The sequence below is a fragment of the Coenobita brevimanus genome, chromosome 68 (assembly GCF_032717465.1).
Source record: "Coenobita brevimanus isolate Jiangsu-jjx chromosome 68, ASM3271746v2, whole genome shotgun sequence".
Classification (NCBI taxonomy): domain Eukaryota; kingdom Metazoa; phylum Arthropoda; class Malacostraca; order Decapoda; family Coenobitidae; genus Coenobita; species Coenobita brevimanus.
Genome location: NC_137021.1, coordinates 30,229,846 through 30,247,247, shown reverse-complemented (window position 1 = coordinate 30,247,247; position 17,402 = coordinate 30,229,846).

Here is a 17,402-nt window from a genome sequence, read left to right as displayed (position 1 = left end):
ATAACCAATTATATTTAGCATTACTGTTTTCCTATAACCAAACAACATAATACAACAAGTTACAACTTGGGCACCAAATATACAGTACCAGTCAGTGCCTCGTCCATCCGCCGTTGTTGGTAATAACCTCTCGCAAGCGGTCAGGAATCGATGCCACATGTTTGTAAATGAGGTCAGGGTTCCTTCGGAGCACCTCCCATTCTCTTTGAACGTGTTGCATCAACCGTCGAGATGTCCACTCCTGCCCATCCTACCACACATTGACAATGTTCGCCCAAACATTTTCAATAAGGTTAAGATCACATGATTTGCTAGGCCAGGCAAGAAACTCTAAATGCCTTTGCTCTTCAAACCAATGAGTTACAATCCTAGCTTTGTGTATCGGACAGTTGTCATGCATGAAGATGAGGCGCTCTGGATAGGGAAATGCATACGTCCTAACAGAAGGCATCATTACTTCCTCCAGAATCTCAATATATTTACCTGCTGTAAACCGTCCTTCTACATTATATCTGCCAGCTCTCCAATGCCGTAAAGGTAAATCCAGCCCCACATATTCACCGTGACGTGACCGCTTCTCGCCTCCGCGAAGATGTTTTGACGGGCATACCTAATTAGGAAAATGAATGTATTATTTAACTGTCGTGCATAGGAATCTCATGTAGTAAACACTCAGTACTCAGGTAAATATTACGTATCCACCTTCCACACTATCTCTGGTGATAAATCGTCTGGTCATTTGCGAGTTAACTGACGAACACAGACAGTTATGTAAAACAAACTTCATTACTGCAGGAAATAAAGTATAGATATTTTATGTATAAATATGGATAAGAGAAAAAATAAGTAGAATCTTGTCATCAGAACATAGTTTGGCTTACCTTGTGTTGTCTCTCCTCCAACAGTGAAGTTTACCAGGTGACTTAGAACAGAATGATTTCTCATCACTCCAGATGACACGGCCCCAAAAGTCTAGTCCGTCATACTCATGTTCCTGGGCAAATCTTAGCCGATTTTGGCGGTGTCTGTCTGTTAACATTTCTTTTGCAGCTGGTGTGCGGTGGTGTATCCCAGCCTCATTCATCCTATTTTGAACAGTCCTTGTGGCTATGTTAAGTTGGAGATCCCTTTTTATGGCAACTGCATTTGTAAATGGATTTCTGTGTGCCCCCTGTAGTATCAGCTCATCTTCAGCTTGAGTTGTCTTCTTGGGAACCCTTGATTGATGTCGATCTGGCAGATTTCCTTCCTCATCCCATCCTCTCAGCCACCGATAAACAGTCTTCCGATCGATACCAAGCTCAGTTGCTATATCAGTGTTGCTTAAGCCCACATTTCTCATGGCAACAATTCTGGCCCGCAGAGCAATCTTGGTATCATGTGGTTCCATTTTGCAGAGTGAGGCCTGGGAACAGACTGAGGCAACCACAAAATCTCAGCCATGATCTCACTTCGCTTCCTTGGAAGTGGAGAATCGGTGTCCGTTGGACGAACATTGCTTTGAACACCACAAATCCCAGGTTACCATGACAAAGACACCTTATTTCCTGATTCATGTGCTACTGTTATATGTGCTATATTACAAGCGTTGAATAATTATTGGATTAATGCCGCCAGTCAGTAACAGAAACATTAGTGACTGGAATGCAGTCTTACATAAATGATAACTACGTATCGGATATACTGATAGTAGCTATGGCCTACAGATCTGTACGGTGATATTTCACAGAGGTAGGGAATAACGGAAGATAACGTCAGCAGTCACGATACGAAGGCGTGATAGGAACATGTGATACAAGGAAAGTGTGGTAATCACCCTAAAACCTGATACATAACAGCTCTGACGACCCATTTTCCTTTATTCGATCATTTATAATAAAAAAATGATTCCATTATTGCTGTTACACATAAAACAACAACCATTACGTGTAACCTAGGGAACCTGTCTAACTCTGGGGAGGCTGTTAAAAAAAAAAAAAAAAAAAAAAAACGTAACTAAGACGACAGACGAAAAAAAAATTAATTCCGGTGTAGCGTTATAATCTGTCCCCCTGTCCGCCCCCTACGGCGCATGCGCGGGGTTGCCAGAGGCCGCCACAAATATGCCATTTGTACTTGGCTCTCTGTACGGGAAACATGATAGGAGCCTCTCGTCCTTTGTTTACAAACGGCAAATGGTCATTCCGGCTTCTCATATCATTCGTCTGAAAGCTTTATCAGGTAGTTTCCGCCCTTAAATTAAATTAGGTTAGGCGGAAAGCAGTAAAAATTCGAATTTCTAAGGTATGAATGAGTTAGGTTGGATAAGCATAGTTATAATTAATCATCTGGGGACGAGTTATCTAGTCTCTTTGACGTGAGGATTCCTTAGCTTTATTCTTACCGAATTGTTCTTACCCAATTGTATCTTTACAGGAATGAGTCACACTCGTACTGAACCGTGCATTAAACCATTTTATCATACATATCCTTGAAATTATGAATAGTTTTGGCACACACTACTTCATCCGGTAGTGCATTCCACTGATATTACATCTTTATCACCTCTCTTTTTATGCAGTTTTTTGCAAGGTCCTCTTGCTGATCCTTCACCATATGATATATATTCATTTATGTCTATTTTCTGTTCCCCTGAGATGCATTTATATAGCATAATCATGTCTCCTCCTCTTCTCCTGCAGCGTTGGTAAATTCAATCTTTCCAGTCTTTCTCAATAACTCAAAATCCTTTATGCTTGGTACCCATCTTGTAGCGGCCCTTTGTACTTTTTCAATCTTAACTGTGTTTTTTGAGATGAGGATTCCAGACTGCTGTGATGCATACTCCAGAGTTAGTCTGATGAATGATATTATCTTCTTTAGCATATCATCATTTATATATATGAATGCTATTCTCATATTAACAAGCAATATATACATGTTTCGGCCCTTCTCACTGATGTGATCATCTGGAGATAGTCTGTTATTGATAATTACTCCTAGGTCCTTCTCCTTTTCTGATGTGTAGGGTTGATCTTCCTAACTTATAATACCAATCTGATCTTTTCTGTTTTACCAAATTTTATTACATGACACTTATCCACATTATATTCCATTTGTCATTTATTGCTCCATTCATGAAGCTTGTTCAATTCCTCTTGCAGCTCTTTGCAAGAATCGATGTTAGTAATTTTCCTTTGAATTTTTGCATCATCTGCAAACATATTTAGATAACATCCATTTCCAATATTACTGTCTATGTGATATACATGTACTAAAAACATAATTATTGCCAGCACTGAGCCCTGTCGAACTCCGCAGGTCACTTCCGTCCATGATGAGTAATTTCCCCTTAATGTTGTTCTCATTTCCCTTTTTCTGAGAAAATCCTACATCCAACAGTGGAGATTGCCTTGGATACCTCCTTGATGGTACAGTTTCCATAAAAGTCTTTGGTGCGGTACTCTGTCAAATGCTTTCTTAAAATCTTAATAGATACTATCCACCCATCCTTTGCTTTTCTGTAATGTTTCTGTAACTCTGTCATAATAGCTTAGAAGATTAGTAACATAATTTTCCCTTCCTAAAACCGAACTGCCTCTCTGTTATCATACCATGTTCTAGATGTTTTACCCAAACTTCCCTTATCAGCCTTTCTAGTATCTTACAGCACTGGTCAGTGATACTGGTCTGTAGCTGAGTAGTTCTCATTGCGTTAAATTTGACTAGTGTACAGGTATTTGTAGAACTCGCAGGTGGTTAAGAGGGATATGTAAAGTATATTCGTCATGAAGTGTCCAGCAGGATTGATTTATAATAGCCTAACAGGATGTTTATTCTATCTAAATAATTCATAAATTACTATTCATTTTTACCACTGTTTCACGCCTTACGTAAAAGCTTTGAGACGAATGAGACGAGAAGCCGGAATGACCATTTGCCGATTGTAAACAAAGGGCGAGAGGCTCCGATCATGTTACCCCTACAGAGATCAGAGGACAAATGGCATGTCTGTGGCGGCCTCTGGCAACACCCCGCTCATGCGCCATAGGGGGCGGACAGAGGGACAGATTATAACGCTACACCGGCACCTGCTTCATCCACACTCCGGCTGAGTGAGTTCGCGGCTGGTTTATTCACGGAGGCTTCGTACGAGCTGTAAGTATTATTACTCAGAGAGTTGCCAGATATCTCCACCAGCCACACAAAATGTGGGGCAGAACATAATTCCGCAACTGTACACAAAGCAGAAAACAAGAGTCCAGGGAGTCTAAAGGGAGCAATAAATGGCCAGGTAACAATGTGATGTGATAATGCTTCATCCATTGGATTGTGAGAGTTTACATGGCCTGTGGGCGTGGGGCGTCTGATTTTTTTTTTTTTTTTTTTTTTTTTTTTGGGGGGGGTACTTTACCATTCAGTAGGCTACAAGCCAAAACACTCTGGGGAACACTGTCCCTGACGGCGAAGCAGGGAGCGGTGCATGAGGAAAACAAAATCGGTACCTTAGGGCATAGAAGGTATAAAAGAAATTACCATTACAAGCACAATAATGAACAAAAACTTACAATGATACACACATGGTACACAGTTGTCACAGTAATTATCATTACATGGTTTGAAATGAGTGAAATGGGACATAGATACACACGTATGTGCATACTGTACACATGCAGATTGAGAGGCACATATGCACACATACATATACGTATATATCTATACATATATGTATATATTCACACACATGTAGCCATAGACATACTGCATGTACAGGATAGGTACGCATGTATAAAGATATGGGTATGTGTACAGGCGTGCATACATATACATATGCAACATGCACAGTACATATATATGATACATTCGTATTTACATAGACAGGGAGACATATACATATACACCCTTAGTAGGTACATATACATAGTCACATACACAGGTAGGTACAGTAGATAGGAAAAAAAAACAGATATGCATTATAAAATTACCTCGATTCAAAATCTCAGCACTAGGACAATATAAGCACATGCACCTGATGTGTGCGCGTGTGCGTGGACAATTGCTCTGTAGGGATACACGTAATCGATTATTTGTAATCGATTACTTCGATTACTTCTAAAAAAAAAATACAGTAATCGATTTTATTCTTATAATCGATTACTTGAAATGATTACTACAGAAGAATCACATTTACTTTTGAGTTTATCAGAGAAATATTTGCTTTGAGAAATAAAGGAAAACATTATACGCTTTGAACGTTTTCTTCATTGCCACTGTAGAGTGCCTTTTTAAGGAACCGTCCCTTGTCTTATTAGTTCTGCATATTTCATAATATTTTATTTTGTACATGGATCTTTTGCAAGGTTTGTGTTTTATGAAATTTTCTGGTCGCACAGATGCTCGTGTATTAGGTATATAGGGTGTAAGGCATGAGTAGCCGACAAGTTGATGAGAGAAACACCTTGTGAGAAGATGCCTTTTCTTGATGACGTTTCGTTCCTACAGAGCTTCTTCACATCGAGTGGCTCGATCACTCGATGTGAACAAGCTCTATTGGAGCGAAACTGAAACGTCATCTAAAAAAGGCTTCTCCTCACAAAGTATTTCTCTCATCAAGTATACATTACTTCTCAAAACAAAACGATGTTGGTTTGTTTGCATATTTTGGGAAACAAATATGTTTCTAGTATACGCCAATCCTAATTTGTGTGGCACAAGAGCGTATATATATATATATATATATATATATATATATATATATATATATATATATATATATATATATTATACAAGAATGTTTGTTTTATATATTTTATTTACAAGGATGTATGTTTCATGAATTATTATAAAGACAAGCATGCTGTATATATTTTATACACTCAAAGAATAATAACGTAGATAATGTGGAGTATCCATCTTATTATGGAACTTTCGAGCAACTCTAATCGAAGAAAGAAGGACTGAAAGATGATTGAGACTTGAATAACTGAAAAACAGAGGAACTCCAACAGGGTGGTGGCACGAATTTGTACGAGTAGCCTATAGCTACTGACTCCTTACTGTAGTACTGGTAGGCTACATACAGTAAGGAGTGGGGCCTTGAAAAACAAACATATAAGCCCAGATTCCAGTAATCGGAATGATAATCGATTACTAATCGATTATTTTCCCTAAAGTAATCAATAATCGGGATTACCAATATATGGTGGTATCGCCCACCACTACTGATCTGAGAATTTGTTAGCCTCTCCACCGTCAGTATCAGAGAAAATCGCGGGAGTCGGCTCGCCAAAGAAAACGGGGGAGTTGCGGGGTAACTGGCTAGAACTTGACTCGCCCTGACTTATTGCTAACTCTGTGGGGGAATCTGAATGAGCTATGACTACTATCCTCTTCCTTAACACGCAAGGTCTTTGTACTGAAAGGTGACATACAATAGGACACTAACAAACTGCATGGGGGGGAGGAGGAGAAAGATGTCCATAGATTCTTGAAAAGGTGATAGGAGGCGAGGGAAGCGAGTCTCGGCAGCTGGGGGGTCTAGGGAGGGCGCTGTGAGCCCCCCCAGGAAAATTTTTGAAAATTAAGTATTTGGGGGGCTTTCTGAGGCCTATGAAAGTATGTATTGGAGTATTTAGATGATAACTCATTATAGTGAAAATGGCGAAAAATGGAACAAGAAAATGATTATTGCCTGAAAAAGTTTTTTTTTTTTTTTTTTTTTTTGAACAGAAGAACAATAATGCATCTGGGATTATCATGTGCATTTTCCTCGCGTTTGATTGCATAATAATCTTAGCTACGTTAGTTGGAAGCTGGAAATGTCAAAATTAATCCGACAAAAGGTGATAATGAAAACATATTATTGTGTTCTAAAGGAAAGCAATAAAATTTTAAATATTTCACAAATCAAGACTCAAGTATCATATAATATATTAAGAACCACTTCCATAGCCCATACATCTTCTGTAATTATAAATATGCCATGCATTGGTATTCCATCTACTTGGTTAAACTAAAAGGGTAATTTGAAAATATGCTAAATTACTTAGACTTATCTGCTATTTTTAATTGACTGTTCTAAGAAATTTTTTAATACTATAGATAGATAGATAGATAGATATAGCGGATTATCTACTCTGATCACATGTAATAAAAGCTCTAGCACTCATTCGAGCTGATCGTTTTCATACTTTGGACAGAATATTGCTTATGAAATCATAGTTCTGATTAATTTAACTAGAAGGAAACACTGATTAACAAAAACATAAGATGTTGTCGAACTCAGACACATAAATGTAGTTTCATTCATACCGGTACTCTATGACCGCTATATCAACTAAAATCTATCTATCTATCTATTGCCAGACGCCTCAATCCCGTTTGGGGTGGCCACAAACAAATCGCCTCCAAGTCGCCCTGTCCCCCGCCATTTCACTGCCCTGCTCCCAACTCACACCCCCCTCTCTCATATACCTCTCCACCCCATCTCTCCATCTCATCCTCGGCCTCCCCCTCCCTCTTTCCCCCTCCACCTCACTCACATACACTCTCTTCGTCAGTCTTTCACCCTCCATCCTCTCCACATGGCCAAACCACCTCAGTGTGTTCCTCATAACGCTTCCTATCACATCCACATCAACACCACAACGCTCCTTTATATCCTCATTCGTCAGCCTGTCTCTCCATGTGACTCCATGGCTCCTCTTAAATAACTCATTTCCACGGCTCTCACTCTTGACTTGTGTCCTTCCAACAACGTCCAAGCTTCACTTCCGTACGTTAGAGTTGGTATCACAATACTGTCATGTAGTAACTTTTTCACTTCCATGCTCACTTCCCTGTTTCTTATCACTACTTTCAAAGAACCAGCAACCTTTCTTCCCTGCTGTACCCTTTCAAGCACTTCACCCTCCAAACCTCCATCCTTACTCATCACACTACCCAAGTACTTAAACGTACACACATTTTCCAATTCCTCACCATCCAACCTCGCTGTACATTCACTGACTTCACCTCTCTCAAAGACCATCACTTTACTCTTCCCTACATTCACCTTTAGATTCCGTTTCTTACATACTCTCTCAAACTCATCCACCAAGCCTTGCAGCTCCCCTTCGTCTTCACTCAACAACACAGTATCATCTGCAAACAACAGTACAGGGAGTTTCCAAACACTATCCTCTCTCACCAGGGCCACCAGGGATTGTTGCTGGGTTGTAAGGCAAATAAGGCTTTATGTGAGTGGGATCCTATAGATGAGCGATTGTTATACGCACGGTTTAAATCAAATCATGGCAACATCAGTCTGTTTGTGTGTTATGCACCTACTAATGATGCACTCGATGAAAGGAAAGACACATTTTATGAAAAGTTGCAAGAAGGAGTAGGAAGGGTACCTAGACATGATGTTTTGATCTGCGTTGGAGACTTTAATGCAGTAATGGGCTGTTCAAATGAGGGATTTGAGGCATGTATGGGCAAGATGGGAGTTGGTAGTAGGATGAGTGAAAACGGAGTGAGGTTTGGAAGCTTCTGTCTAGCAAATGACTTAGTCATCGGGGGCACACTCTTTCAGCATTGCAATATACACAAGACAACTTGGGTGTCGCCGTGTGGAAAATATAAAAATCAGATTGATCACATCGCTATCAGTAGGAGGCATAGAAGTTCTCTGCTAGATGTTCATGTTAAACGGGGAGCGGATATTGGTAGTGACCATCAACTCAGCATTGCAAAAATAAGGTTTAAACTTAAAAATCAGAAGAAGGAAAAATCTTGTGTTGGTAGATACGATATTGTTAAGCTTAGAAGGGAAGGAGAAGAAAAGGAGGAATTCAGATTAGAATGCAGAAATAGGTTTTTGGTGTTGGAAACGTTGGAAGAGGGGGAGAGAAGTGTAGATGAGATGTGGGAGGATGTGAACAAAGTTTTGCATGAGACTGCTGAATGTACGATTGGAAGGAGACATAGATTCAGGAGAAAGAAATGGATATCGGAGGAAACGTGGGCTATGATAAAAAAGAGAGGTGAGGCTAAATTGAGGAGTGAGATTCAATGCGTTGATGAACGAGAGATTGAATTAGCAAGAGCTGCGTACTGGAGTTTGAATTCAGAAGTAAGAAGGTTAGCTAGGAGAGATAAAAGAAGATGTGTGGATGAAAAGGTTGCAGAGACTGAAATCTTAATAAACAAAAATGATGGACAGAGTCAAAGAATAGCATATGAATCGATTAGAGAATGAGTGGTAATGCAGGTAAACGCAAGGAAATACCAGTTAGAGACAGGGAAGGAAATTTATTGACCAAAGATGGAGATATTAAAAACAGATGGAAAGAGCATTTTGAGACAGTTCTTAATAGACCAATACCACCAGAAGAGGATATACCGTCTGCTCAGGAAGATTTAAATATAGAAACAGGAGAGTTGAGGCTTGCAGAAGTGGAGAAAGCAGTAAAACAGTTAAAGAATAATAAGGCACCAGGGGAGGATGGTTTATTTCCGGAAATGTTTAAAGTGGAGGGGGATAGATTAATAATGATCTTGACGAAGCTATTCAATAAGATATGGGTGACGGGGTTACTACCGTCAGTTTGGAAGAATGGTGTAATTGTTAAAGTTCCGATGAAGGGAGACCTGAGTGAATGTGGTAATTGGAGGGGAATCTCTTTGTCACCGATAGCTTTGAAAGTTTTCAGTAGAGTGTTGTTAAATAGGTTGGAGCCGGTGGTTGAGGGTATTTTGAGGGATGAACAGGCTGGTTTTAGAAAGGGACGTGGTTGCAATGATCAGATCTTTATAGTTAGGCATTTGATGCAGCAAGTTAATGAAATGAGAGTACCGTTAAGTCTTTGTTTTGTTGATTTTGAAAAGGCTTTTGATAGTGTTTCGAGAGAGACTATGGGGAAGATCATGAGACATTATGGAATACCAGAGGAGTTTGTGAGGGTCATTATGAACATGCATGAGGACACATTTTGTAAAGTGATGGTTGGTGGTTGTCTGAGTGATTCGTTTGAAGTCAAGTCCGGAGTAATTCATGGTGGTGTTCTATCGCCTTTACTATTTATATTGGTCATTGATTACATTATGAAACGCGTTGGAACAGAAACCGGTGCAGGTATACTTTGGGGAGAGAACAGGAAACTTTTGGATTTAGATTATGCAGATGATATAGTTTTGATTTGTGATGGGCCAGAAGAGATGCAGAAAGTGTTGGACTGTTTGGTGAGTGAAGGTCGCAAGGTGGGTTTGGTTATTAATTGTGGAAAAATTGAAATAATCAATATGAATTTGGAAAATGCGCAGGAATGTGTAATTGGAGGTATGGTTGTAAAGCAAGTTGATAGGTTTAAATATTTAGGTACTTATTTAGCCAAGGATGGTTCTTTGAACTTTGAATTCGAGGAAAGGTAAAAGAAGGCTAATCAGGCAATGGGAATGCTTAAAAATATTTGGAATAATAACAATTTCTCTGTGCATACAAAAATCAAACTTTATAAGGTAATGGTTAGGAGTATCTTAATTTATGGACACGAGTCTTGGTACAGCACAGAGACTATGGAAAATAAATTCTTGGTGTTTGAAAATAAAGCACTTAGAGGAATATTAGGAGTTAAGTGGTGGGAAAGGATCCCAAATAGTAGAATTAGAGAAATAACGGGAGTGCAGCCGATCGATGAATATGTTAGATTCTCACGATGGAAGTGGCTAGGACATGTGTATAGGAGACAGGGAATAGTACGAGGTACACCAGAGTGGGTGGCACTTGGTAGGAGAGTAGAGGAAGGCCAAAAGAGACGTGGGTGAGGACAATGAGACGGGAAGCTGGAGATGAGTGTTAGGGAGATCTTGAGGAGTTAGCACAAGATAGGATGTGGTGGTGTGAGTTCATCGAGGCCCTATGCTCCCCGAGGGTGCCACAGGAAATGATTGATTGATATATATATATATATATATATATATATATATATATATATAAAACACCAATTCTAGCTACGTATATGCTATCAGCAATTTTGCATGCCATGACAGTACTGTATATTTGTAAAAGGATATTCAGTCTTCTTGCTTTTCTCATTGAAAACCGGTCCAAAAATATGTCAGCATGACGCTGACTCACCATGATTCTCTCTCTCTCTCTCTCTCTCTCTCTCTCTCTCAGATGATTTATTTATTAATTAATTTATTAATTTTAAAGATTTATTATTATTTTTGATTAGCCCCATACGATTTTAATACCCTCGAAGGGGGGGGGGGCGGCCGCCTCCTCCCCCCCCTTCGCTACGCCTCTGACAAACTGACAAATGAACATGGATATAAGTGGTTTACATATGACTTAAATTATACACAAGTTATATTCACATGAATCTCACACACGCCACGTGTGAAAAATGGAGATTGTGGCAGATGGAAGGGTGCAAGGAATAAATGTGTTGGGAGAGTTGAATGATTCTTTAATCACGAAGGAGGAAGTGGAGAAGGCAGTAAAGGAGATGAAAACAGGGAAAGCTGCAGGTATGGATGGGTGTGCGTGGAATGCCTGAAGGGTGGTGGAGTGACTATTGTTGACTGGTTAGTATAATTGTTGAATGTGTGCTTTGTGAAAGGTACGGTGCCAATTGACTGGGCAAGTGCTTGTGTGGTCCCGTTGTATAAAGGCAAGGGTGATAAGTATGAGTGTACTAGCTTTAGGGGTATAAGTCTGTTGAGTGTTGTAGGTAAGGTTTATGGTAGAGTGTTAATTATGAGAGTTAGAGAGGGTACAGAGGGAGTGATTGGTGATGAGCAGTGTGGCTTTAGGAGAGGGAGGGGATGCGTGGATCAGGTGTTTGCTGTGAGACAAGTGTGTGAAAAGTATTTAGCGAAAGGCAAGGATGTGTTTTGGGCGTTCATGGATTTAGAGAAAGCGTAAGATGGAATTGTGGTAGGTGGTGGCAACCATCATCCACTCACTTGATGTAGTGCTGCCTACTTCCTTAGCTTTTATCATTCTTTTTCTGTGCCTACCCTCCTCTCTTCCTATTTCTCCTATCTTTCCTGTCACTTCTTATTCCTTTTCTTTCCTTTACAGGTGGCTTTACATTGAGTGACAAGCCAAATGGTTTCCTGTAAGCCAAGAAACCATTTACAACGCTGGGTGGTAACCATATAACCAAACCATACGTGCTCCCTACGTGTCAACAAGTGGGTTGGTGGAGGGTTGGTGTCCCTCCCTGTAAAACAACTAACTCAGTGTCAAATGGCCACCCTTTGCGGGATTATGGTGTCTGGCAATGGATAGATAGATAGATAGATAGTAAGATGGAACATATGATAGAATTGATAGGGAGGCTTTGTGGACTGTTTTAAGATTGGACTTGATGGTAGGTTTCTAAAAGGGGTGAAAAGTTTTTATGTAAATAGTAAAGCGTGTGTAAGAGTGGGAAATGCTGTGAGTAACTGGTTTCCTGTGAGCGTGGGGCTGCGAGGGGAAATGTGATGTCGCCTTGGTTGTTTAATATTTACATGGATGGTGTTGTAAGGGAGGTGAATGCAAGAGTTTTAGGTGGAGGTCTGAGTCTGGTGAATGTTGATGGTGGAGAGTGGAATCTGAAGCAGCTGCTGTTTGCAGATGATACTGCACTGGTGGCCGATTCAGAGGAGAGATTGAGACAGTTGGTAGAGGAGTTTGGAAGGGTGTGTGAAAGGAGGAAACTGAAAGTAAATGAGAATAAGAGTAAAATGATGAAGTGCACGAGGTTGGTAGATGGTAGGGGGATGAATATAGTTTTGAATGGCGAGTTGCTTGAGGAGATAGAATGTTTTAAATATCTAGGGTCACATGTTGCTGTGGATGGAAGAATAGTTGCAGAAGTGAAATTTAGAATAAATGAAGTAGGAAAGGTGCTGGGAGGAATGAAAAAAGTGTTTAGATGTCGTTCGCTTAGAATGGATGTAAAGAGAAGGCTGTATGAGGGTGTTGTGGTACCGACTGCATTATATGGGGCTGAAACATGGAATATGGGTGTAGCAGAGAGGAAAAGTTTGAATGTAATGGAGATGAGGTGTCTGAGGAGTATGTGTGGAGTGACGCGTATGGATCGAGTGCGAAATGATGAAGTGTGAAGGAGAACTGGAGTTGTTCGGTAGATGGCTGGTAGAGCTGAGCAGAGGGTGTTGCGATGGTTTTGGCATATGGAGAGAATGGATAATGAGCGATTGGTAAAAAAGATAACTAGATCTGATGTGAGAGGTGTAAGGCTGAGAGGAAGACCACGAATAGGATGGATGGACAGTGTGAAGAGAGCGCTGGATGTGAGAGGGATGTCTGTTGAGCAAGGAAAAGTGGCTGTGCGTGACAGAAATAAATGGAGAGAAATTGTGAATGAATAAGTGATAACGCAGCCCTGAGGGGATATTCTCCCGCTTTTGGTCTGATCAGCTAGTCAGGTCAGGTGCGGGTAAGGGGATGGGTCTGTTATGATGTGGCAGGTGTAAACCAACTCTGCTGTCGGACCCTGCTGCGGATGTCACTGATTGTATTGCGCAGTTGACCCTTGTGCGGTGTGGTGCGGTGAGGATCTGTCCGTTCTCCCCTTTGGGGCTAAGATGCGAATGAATGTGTTTGAATGGATGAGTAAATGGGGAGTGTGTTCTCCTGTCTCGGCTACCTCCCTTTCCTTGGGGAAAGCAGCCTAGGTATATAGATAGATAGACAGACTTGTGTTCCACCAACCTTACCTCCATATTACGCTAACTATACAGTAGAGGGGTTGACTGAAGACTGAAGATCCACACGCGCTTGCACGCCCTTTAAGAAGAGTCGATGCAGGATTTTGTAGATGAAACGATGAACCACATCGGCAGGAATGCACGCACCACTCACGCAGGCAAGCGCTGAGAAGAACTGTGAATCAGCTCGCAACACGCCCAGCCGTAAAGAAAAATCCTGAATACGCTCCACCCAGGCCAAGGCCACCGACCCCAGGCGTGCTCCTCGTGACGCATCCATCAGCTACTTGAGAATCTTCTTAGATGTCGTCGCCCAGGAAGCCATTGACCGCAGCTGAGAAGTTTTGTGAGAGACACCACTACTTGCTGACCAAGCGCTGAGCCCTGAGGATTGGGGTGATAGTTGAATGGTGAAAATATGAATGTGGTAAATGAATCATAAAAGACTCATTAAAAATACGGATACCACCGAGCCAGGGAAATACGCGGGATGGGAATGGGGGGAGAGAGTTTAACAGCGTTTTGTGAAAACCCAGAAACTCACAAGACGACACACTGACGGAGACTAAACTCCTCTTGAGGCACGTTGGAGCACCTCTGCACACCAATTTATGTACCAAACACCACAGATCAGGCCTGGCACATTTGTAAGAGTTGAGTAACTACGATGTCCATAGGGCGTCCTCTCGATGTTTGGGGGTAGCTGGCTTGGCGAAGAATCACTCTGTGTCGCTAGCTGATATATTCCTTTATTTACCCTCTCCTTCCTAATTTCTCATAGCACACTGATGTATTAGTATATCTTCAGCACTGTGTATTAATTAAGCGGTTTGGAGGTTAAAGTCTGGTATGTTTGACGCCATATGAGGCAAGAGAATGTGAGTGCATTCAAGTACTTGGGTAGTGTGACGAGTAAGGATGGAAGTTTGGGAGCTGAAGTGCTTGAAAGGGTACAGCAGGGAAGGAATGTTGTTGGTTCACTGAAAGCGATGATGAGAAATAGGGAGGTGAGTATGGAAGTTAAGACGTCACTGCATGCTGTTCACTGCTGCTCAGTTTCCGTTGCCGTCTGCATCTAAAATCCCAGCCTCTGATTGGTGGAGGTTGGACCCATGTGTTCCTTGTACATGTATTAAGACTTCACACCCTCAAGTACGATGACGTCTAATGATTTTCTTTGCTCATTATTAGTAAGATTTTACTTGGTAGACTTATTACTGGGGTGTTCGACAATAGTACTGAATAAAACTCTGCCATCTTGAGAATGTTAGCCCAGTATAATAGAACAGTCTAACAAGGCAACCTTCCATCATCACTGAGTCGGAATATAATGAAAAAAAAAAAAATCGTGCAGTTAATTTTCGTTTTATAGTAAGTCGTTACCACATGTGCTACGATTCGATTGGTAGATGAGAAGTTATGGGCACCACTTATTTTAATGACGAACAGAAGTGTCAGTCCTTGTGGTTTTTAGTACAATAATAATTATACAGAAAACAGGTCATGGGCTCAGTAACCAACAACCACCACATACTAAGACAGTAGTTCCCCTAACCGACATCCAACATCACACTTTTGGCATAATTGTTCCCTATAACAGCAGTGTCCCCTCGATCATGACTACGTGTTAATACTAATCTGACTACCACCGGGCAATCTTATAATTTATAAGTTACGAATGACCTCAAGATGGCAGGGTTTTATTCAGTACTATTATCGAACACCCCAGCAATAAATCTACCAAGTAAAATATTACTAATAGTGAGCAAACAAAATAATTAGACGTCATCGTACTTGAGGGTGTGAAGTCTTAAAACAAGTGCAAGGAAGACATGGGTCCAACCTCCACCAATCAGAAGCTGGGATTTTAGATGCAGACGGCAACGAAAACTGAGCAGCAGTGATGAGCATCGTATTACCGCAAAGAAACATATGCATGAATATTGTGTGTGGGGAGGGGGAGGAGGGGTAGGCCGATGTTTGGGGTTTGGAAGGGAGTGAGTGGATGTGGAAGGGGGTTGTTCAGAACTGGATGTAGAACTCTGGAAAACGGTGGCATGATTTTTTGGGGATTTACAAGTATGAATTCTTGATAACCTATTATCAAACCCTTCGCAGTTTATTACCAAATCCCTCTTTACATCATTTCTGGTCTGCCGTAAATATTGGGGCATAGACCCCCCACGCCCCTCCCTACCCAGAACCCGTGCCTGGTGTGTGTGTGTGTGTGTGTGTGTGTGTGTGTGTGTGTGTGTGTGTGTGTTTGCATATATATGTGCATGCGTGCGTGCGTGCGTAAACGCGCACTCACGGACAACCTACTGAGCCTATTGCCACCAAAAGTAGGACATGGGATAAATTGAACCAGCACACGAATACGTGTTCCGTCCTTTTGAACTTAAACCTTCTGAATTTCTTCTGTGCACTACTACAATACCCCCATGAACTTGTATGTGACAGCTGTGACAAGGTGAAGGAGTAATCAGGCAATATCACTTTCCTTCTTCAACGCATATGTGGCAGAGATATGGGCAGATTAGCATGTGATTCAGCACTTACACGTCCCCTCATCCATGCATATGTGGCAGAGATGTGGCCAGGCTAGATGACGCTCAGGCTGTGGGACAACCTCTCAGATATGTAGCAGAGATGTGGCCAGGCTAGTATTCGCATTGGAACTGACACATCTCCGCAACCCACGCATATGTGGTAGAGACGTGGCTAGGCTAGCGTTCGCAGAGGCAGTGACATCCCCTTCACCAACGCATATGTTATAGAGATGTGGGCAAGCTAGCGTTTATTCTGACACTGACACATCCACTCACTCATAGATATGTGGTAGGCTACAGAGGAGAAATTATTGATGTGGATACTAATCTGGGCAGGCAAACTCATATCTTGAGATTCAAGCCTTGGGATCACAGTCCACGACGAAGATTGCAACCTCTGAATAGGGTGATGTTATTTCCAGAGTTATCGGACATTAAAATTTGAGTATATCGTGAAGGACAAGGATAATCTATGAAATTCGGGAACTGGGATGATAAAGGAAGTATTTGCATTAGATTGCAACTCGGACAGTAATACGTAAACTAGCTGCTGTAAAAAAATCTTGTACCAACAGTGAAATGCTAAAATTTCGTGTAAGATATTCAGAGGATACATCATCTAAGACTTATTGCACAAAGCCTAACATTGATGTAGCTACACATTCCAATGTCATATTATTTTTCTGTAGAAAACTAAAATACCTAACCATAAACGCTGGAAAAAAAAGTTCAATCTACATTTACCCACAAAACTTACAACTCTTTACACTAAAAATTCACTGTTTTCGAAAACAGTATGTCTGAAACTGCCGAAACATTATAGCCTCAAATAAGTTCATCCGATGTAGCAAGCTAATATTTTTAACGACAGCCAATGCAGTGGTGTCAGTTTGGATTACAAGGAATGGACGGTGCTTTTTTTTTTTTTTTTTTTCCTGCACGCTCCCAAATATGACACTTTGCCTACTGTATTGAAGTTTAGATGCAAATAGCTCTACCAGCTCACTTCTTTCGGCGTTGGTCCTTTCTTCTCTGCATATTGAAGTACTCTTAAGCAACAGTCATCCCTCCAGTAATTAGAATAAGTTTTCGCCAATGACAGCCATAAACAAATATAACTCACACTTCCTGCCAACACAGTGATTCAGAATCTTGCATAGTACA